This window comes from Pelobates fuscus, chromosome 8 (genome assembly GCF_036172605.1).
Source record: "Pelobates fuscus isolate aPelFus1 chromosome 8, aPelFus1.pri, whole genome shotgun sequence".
Taxonomy (NCBI): domain Eukaryota; kingdom Metazoa; phylum Chordata; class Amphibia; order Anura; family Pelobatidae; genus Pelobates; species Pelobates fuscus.
Window position 1 is genome coordinate 14115454 of NC_086324.1, and position 7805 is coordinate 14123258.

Consider the following 7805-nt stretch of genomic DNA (forward strand, 5'->3'; position numbering starts at 1 on the left):
ATGTTCAAATGTCCCCAAACATACAAGCTCTTACCAAACTTTTACAGACCCATCGCCTGACAAACCACAGAAGGAGTCAATCCCACTTCAAATTCTGAACTCTGGCCCCTGACTCAGTACCAGTGTCCACCAGCACATTATGACATGCGCATTACAAAGAGCCAACTTGCAGTTGAAGCTGGATGATCACCACCAATATATAGAAATATACAATATATACCAAATATACAAAAACAGCACCAAATTTACTTCGGGGCAGATTTATAGCCAATATTAACAATGAAAAGATCATGAATCAAAGCTGTACAACTGTCCTGAGTTTCAAGGGATAGTCCCAGTATCTGGCTTCCTCACCCACTATATGATTGTACCAGAACTCCTGCATTTTAAAAATGTCATCCAAAAATATAAAAATGCACATGTGCGAAGTGCCCTTTATAAGACTTGTTGCACCACTAATACGCAGCTTGTGCAATCTTTGGTTGTAAGTAAGGTAACATTTAGTTTTTTTGCCTAAAGCTGGTGCGGTGCTGCAGAGCTATCCTTCCTTATTCCATGGATGTCGTGCTGGGGACCTGGTGATATATTCTGCTTTATAAGCAATTATCTAAATTACATTATTTTATATCAAAATGGCTTTAAATGATATGACCAGAGTCATTCTGAGGAGATAGAGTGTGCTGGGCTGTTATTATTATTATTATTATTATTATTATTCTGTAAACTGAGTACTTGATTGCTCAGCTGCAAAGTATCCCAGGACAGTTTTTCTAATGTTGGCAAAAATGAAAGGGTTGCTTAGCAGCTTAATGACACATAAACATATCAGGGATTATTCATGGCTACACATGGTAACCATGACATTAATAGGCAGGTTTCCAGGTGCCCTTTGGCATGCTGGGAGCAGAGCGACATTAAACCACTCAAATAACCACTTTCTGTTTCCTGCTTAGCGAAATGTTCGGAAACACAGAATCTGATTGGTTGCTGATATGAAATGATTTCTGCTGTCTTGTTCGTTTTATTAAAGGCACACTGTAGGCACTATAACTTTTTAATCTCCTTGAAGTGGTTATAGTGCCTGACATCCCTGGTGCTGTCCCTCCATTCAATGTCAAAGTGTTCAGTTTAAATCTAAATAAGGGGTCCCTGCCCACCCACAGCTCAGCCCAACTGGAGTAATGGCTAAGGCACAGATTACACACTTCCTTGTAGCCATACCGATTCATACCAGCAATGGGCGCTGTGATAGGCTGAAAGCGGTCAGCGGACACTCTCAGCCAATCACAGCGCTCAGGCTAATGCTATCTTACCTGCCAATTATAGCTTGCTTAAATAATAATCTATTTGCATTAATGTTTTATACTGATAATGCCACTTTAACATGTGTGGGAGCCTGGAGTGTCCCTTTAATAATATAACCCTACCCAGTAAAACTAACTGTAACCTAACCTACACAGTGCACCTAATGTGTGTGGGAGCCTGGAGTGTCCCATTAATAATATAAACCCATCCGGTATAACTAACTGTAACCTAACCTACACAGTGCATCTAACGTATGTGGGAGCATGGAGTTTCCCTTTAATAATAGAAAACCCACCTGGTATAACTGTAACCTAACCTACAGGGTGCACCTAAAATGTGTGGGAGCCCGGAGTGCCCCTTTAATAATATAAACCCACCCAGTATAACTGTAACCTAACCTACACAGTGCACCTAACGTGTGGGAGCCTGGAGTGTCCCATTAAAAATATAAACCCACCCAGTATAACTAACTGTAAACTAACCTACACAGTGCATCTAACGTGTGTGGGAGCCTGGAGAGTACCTTTAATAATATAAACCCACCAAGTATAACTGTAACCTAACCTACACAGTGCACCTAACGTGTGGGAGCCTGGAGTGTCCCATTAAAAATATAAACCCACCCAGTATAACTAACTGTAAACTAACCTACACAGTGCATCTAACGTGTGTGGAAGCCTGGAGTGTCCCTTTAATAATATAAACCCACCCAGTATAACTAACTGTAACCTAACCTACACAGTGCACCTAACGTGTGTGGGAGCCTGGAGTGTCCCTTTAATAATATAAACCCACCCAGTATAACTAACTGTAACCTAACCTACACAGTGCATCTAACGTGTGTGGGAGCCTGGAGTGTCCCTTTAATAATATAAACCCACCCAGTATAACTAACTGTAACCTAACCTACACAGTGCACCTAACGTGTGTGGGAGCCTGGAGTGTCTCTTTTATAATATAAACTCACCCAGTATAACTAACTGTAACCTAACCTACACAGTGCACCTAACGTGTGTGGGAGCCTGGAGTGTCCCTTTAATAATATAAACCCACCCAGTATAACTAACTGTAACCTAACCTACACAGTGCACCTAACGTGTGGGAGCCTGGAGTGTCCCATTAAAAATATAAACCCACCCAGTATAACTAACTGTAACCTAACCTACACAGTGCACCTAACGTGTGTGGGAGCCTGGAGTGTCCCTTTAATAATATAAACCCACCCAGTATAACTGTAACCTAACCTACACAGTGCACCTAACATGTGTGGGAGCCTGGAGTGTCCCTTTAATAATATAAACCCACCCAGTATAACTAACTGTAACCTAACCTACACAGTGCATCTAACGTGTGTGGGAGCCTGGAGTGTCCCTTTAATAATATAAACCCACCCAGTATAACTAACTGTAACCTAACCTACACAGTGCACCTAACGTGTGTGGGAGCCCGGAGTGCCCCTTTAATAATATAAACCCACCCAGTATAACTGTAACCTAACCTACACAGTGCACCTAACGTGTGGGAGCCTGGAGTGTCCCATTAAAAATATAAACCCACCCAGTATAACTAACTGTAACCTAACCTACACAGTGCACCTAACGTGTGTGGGAGCCTGGAGTGTCCCTTTAATAATATAAACCCACCCAGTATAACTAACTGTAACCTAACCTACACAGTGCACCTAACGTGTGTGGGAGCCTGGAGTGTCCCTTTAATAATATAAACCCACCCAGTATAACTAACTGTAACCTAACCTACACAGTGCAGCTAACGTGTGTGGGAGCCTGGAGTGTCCCTTTAATAATATAAACCCATCCGGTATAACTAACTGTAACCTAACCTACACAGTGCACCTAACGTATGTGGGAGCATGGAGTTTCCCTTTAATAATAGAAAACCCACCTGGTATAACTGTAACCTAACCTACAGGGTGCACCTAAAATGTGTGGGAGCCCGGAGGGCCCCTTTAATAATATAAACCCACCCAGTATAACTGTAACCTAACCTACACAGTGCACCTAACGTGTGGGAGCCTGGAGTGTCCCATTAAAAATATAAACCCACCCAGTATAACTGTAACCTAACCTACACAGTGCATCTAACGTGTGTGGGAGCCTGGAGTGTCCCTTTAATAATATAAACCCACCCAGTATAACTGTAACCTAACCTACACAGTGCATCTAACGTGTGTGGGAGCCTGGAGTGTCCTTTTAATAATATAAACCCACCCAGTATAACTAACTGTAACCTAACCTACACAGTGCACCTAACGTGTGGGAGCCTGGAGTGTCCCTTTAATAATATAAACCCACCCAGAATCACTAACTGTAACCTAACCTACACAGTGCACCTAACGTGTGGGAGCCTGGAGTGTCCCTTTAATAATATAAACCCACCCAGTATAACTAACTGTAACCTAACCTACACAGTGCACCTAACGTGTGTGGGAGCCTGGAGTGTCCCTTTAATACACTGCGTGCAGAATTATTAGGCAAATGAGTATTTTGACCACATCATCCTCTTTATGCATGTTGTCTTACTCCAAGCTGTATAGGCTCGAAAGCCTACTACCAATTAAGCATATTAGGTGATGTGCATCTCTGTAATGAGAAGGGGTGTGGTCTAATGACATCAACACCCTATATCAGGTGTGCATAATTATTAGGCAACTTCCTTTCCTTTGGCAAAATGGGTCAAAAGAAGGACTTGACAGGCTCAGAAAAGTCAAAAATAGTGAGATATCTTGCAGAGGGATGCAGCACTCTTAAAATTGCAAAGCTTCTGAAGCGTGATCATCGAACAATCAAGCGTTTCATTCAAAATAGTCAACAGGGTCGCAAGAAGCGTGTGGAGAAACCAAGGCGCAAAATAACTGCCCATGAACTGAGAAAAGTCAAGCGTGCAGCTGCCAAGATGCCACTTGCCACCAGTTTGGCCATATTTCAGAGCTGCAACATCACTGGAGTGCCCGAAAGCACAAGGTGTGCAATACTCAGAGACATGGCCAAGGTAAGAAAGGCTGAAAGACGACCACCACTGAACAAGACACACAAGCTGAAACGTCAAGACTGGGCCAAGAAATATCTCAAGACTGATTTTTCTAAGGTTTTATGGACTGATGAAATGAGAGTGAGTCTTGATGGGCCAGATGGATGGATTGGTAAAGGGCAGAGAGCTCCAGTCCGACTCAGACGCCAGCAAGGTGGAGGTGGAGTACTGGTTTGGTCTGGTATCATCAAAGATGAGCTTGTGGGGCCTTTTCGGGTTGAGGATGGAGTCAAGCTCAACTCCCAGTTTCTGGAAGACACCTTCTTCAAGCAGTGGTACAGGAAGAAGTCTGCATCCTTCAAGAAAAACATGATTTTCATGCAGGACAATGCTCCATCACACGCGTCCAAGTACTCCACAGCGTGGCTGGCAAGAAAGGGTATAAAAGAAGAAAATCTAATGACATGGCCTCCTTGTTCACCTGATCTGAACCCCATTGAGAACCTGTGGTCCATCATCAAATGTGAGATTTACAAGGAGGGAAAACAGTACACCTCTCTGAACAGTGTCTGGGAGGCTGTGGTTGCTGCTGCACGCAATGTTGATGGTGAATAGATCAAAACACTGACAGAATCCATGGATGGCAGGCTTTTGAGTGTCCTTGCAAAGAAAGGTGGCTATATTGGTCACTGATTTGTTTTTGGTATGTTTTTGAATGTCAGAAATGTATATTTGTGAATGTTGAGATGTTATATTGGTTTCACTGGTAAAAATAAATAATTGAAATGGGTATATATTTGTTTTTTGTTAAGTTGCCTAATAATTATGCACAGTAATAGTCACCTGCACACACAGATATCCCCCTAAAATAGCTATAACTAAAAACAAACTAAAAACTACTTCCAAAAATATTCAGCTTTGATATTAATGAGTTTTTTGGGTTCATTGAGAACATGGTTGTTGTTCAATAATAAAATTAATCCTCAAAAATACAACTTGCCTAATAATTCTGCACTCCCTGTAATATAAACCCACCCAGTATAACTAACTGTAACCTAACCTACACAGTGCACCTAACGTGTGTGGGAGCCTGGAGTGTCCCTTTAATAATATAAACCCACCCAGTATAACTAACTGTAACCTAACCTACACAGTGCACCTAACGTGTGTGGGAGCCTGGAGTGTCCCTTTAATAATATAAACCCACCCAGTATAACTAACTGTAACCTAACCTACACAGAGCATCTAAAGTGTGTGGGAGCCTGGAGTGTCCCTTTAATAATATAAACCCACCCAGTATAACTAACTGTAACCTAACCTACACAGTGCACCTAACGTGTGGGAGCCTGGAGTGTCCCTTTAATAATATAAACCCACCCAGTATAACTAACTGTAACCTAACCTACACAGAGCATCTAAAGTGTGTGGGAGCCTGGAGTGTCCCTTTAATAATATAAACCCACCCAGTATAACTAACTGTAACCTAACCTACACAGTGCACCTAACGTGTGTGGGAGCCTGGAGTGTCCCTTCAATAATATAAACCCACCCAGTATAACTGTAACCTAACCTACACAGTGCACCTAACGTGTGGGAGCCTGGAGTGTCCCTTTAATAACATAAATCCACCCAGTATAACTAACTGTAACCTAACCTACACAGTGCATCTAACATGTGTGGGAGCCTGGAGTGTTCCTTTAATAATATAAACCCACCCAGTATAACTAACTGTAACCTAACCTACACAGTGCATCTAACGTGTGTGGGAGCCTGGAGTGTCCCTTTAATAATATAAACCCACCCAGTATAACTAACTGTAACCTAACCTACACAGTGCATCTAACGTGTGTGGGAGCCTGGAGTGTCCCTTTAATAATATAAACCCACCCAGTATAAGTAACTGTAACCTAACCTACACAGTGCACCTAACGTGTGTGGGAGCCTGGAGTGTCTCTTTAATAATATAAACCCTCCCAGTATAACTAACTGTAACCTAACCTACACAGTGCATCTAACGTGTGTGTGTCAGGGTACCTGAAGCCTCTACCTCTGAGAGAGGTAGAGACTTAGAAGTTTATCCGTCCGGACGGCATGTCTCCTCGGTTCCTCGCGGTTCACCCGGTCTTGCAAACGCCGGCCGCGAGGGAGTCACTTCCTTTTATAGCAGGAGGCCCGGAGGCCGACGTCATGACGCCAACCCGGAACGCCCTGTCACTCAAATCTGTGGAGACGAATCAGGACTCGCCGGAGGCGTGTCTTCTCTCCCTAACCAGGATATTTAACAGTGTCTCTCTCATTTACTCATTGCCCTGTCGTGGTTCTAGTCTGCCTAGTCACACAGTGCTCTGTTATTCTCTTGTCTTTTGGTTCTGACCCGGCTTTGGTATTTACTCACCTGTCTTTCTGTTATCCTTGACCCGGCTTGTCTCTCGCTTACCTGTCTTCTCGTTCCCTCGACCTCGGCTTGTCTCTGACCATTCTATACGTAGTTTTACGTTAAGTCCGGCCATTCTAAGGTCCGGTATACGTATCTGCTACTCTTTGTACTCTGCGTGTTGGATCCCTGACCCGATCCTGACAGTGTGGGAGCCTGGAGTGTCCCTTTAATAATATAAACCCACCCAGTATAACTAACTGTAACCTAACCTACACAGTGCACCTAACATGTGTGGGAGCCTGGAGTGTCCCATTAATACTATAAACCCACCCAGTATAACTAACTGTAACCTAACCTACACAGTGCACCTAACGTGTGTGGGAGCCTGGAGTGTCCCTTTAATAATATAAACCCACCCAGTATAACTAACTGTAACCTAACCTACACAGTGCATCTAACGTGTGTGGGAGCCTGGAGTGTCCCTTTAATAATATAAACCCACCCAGTATAACTAACTGTAACCTAACCTACACAGTGCATCTAACATGTGTGGGAGCCTGGAGTATCCCTTTAATAATATAAACCCACCCAGTATAACTAACTGTAACCTAACCTACACAGTGCACCTAACGTGTGTGGGAGCCTGGAGTGTCTCTTTAATAATATAAACCCTCCCAGTATAACTAACTGTAACCTAACCTACACAGTGCATCTAACGTGTGTGGGAGCCTGGAGTGTCCCTTTAATAATATAAACCCTCCCAGTATAACTGTAACCTAACCTACACAGTGCATCTAACGTGTGTGAGAGCCTGGAGTGTCTCTTTAATAATATAAACCCTCCCAGTATAACTAACTGTAACCTAACCTACACAGTGCATCTAACGTGTGTGGGAGCCTGGAGTGTCCCTTTAATAATATAAACCCTCCCAGTATAACTGTAACCTAACCTACACAGTGCATCTAACGTGTGTGAGAGCCTGGAGTGTCCCTTTAATAATATAAACCCTCCCAGTATAACTGTAACCTAACCTACACAGTGCATCTAACGTGTGTGGGAGCCTGGAGTGTCCCTTTAATAATATAAACCCACCCAGTATAACTAACTGTAACCTAACCTACACAGTGCATCTAAC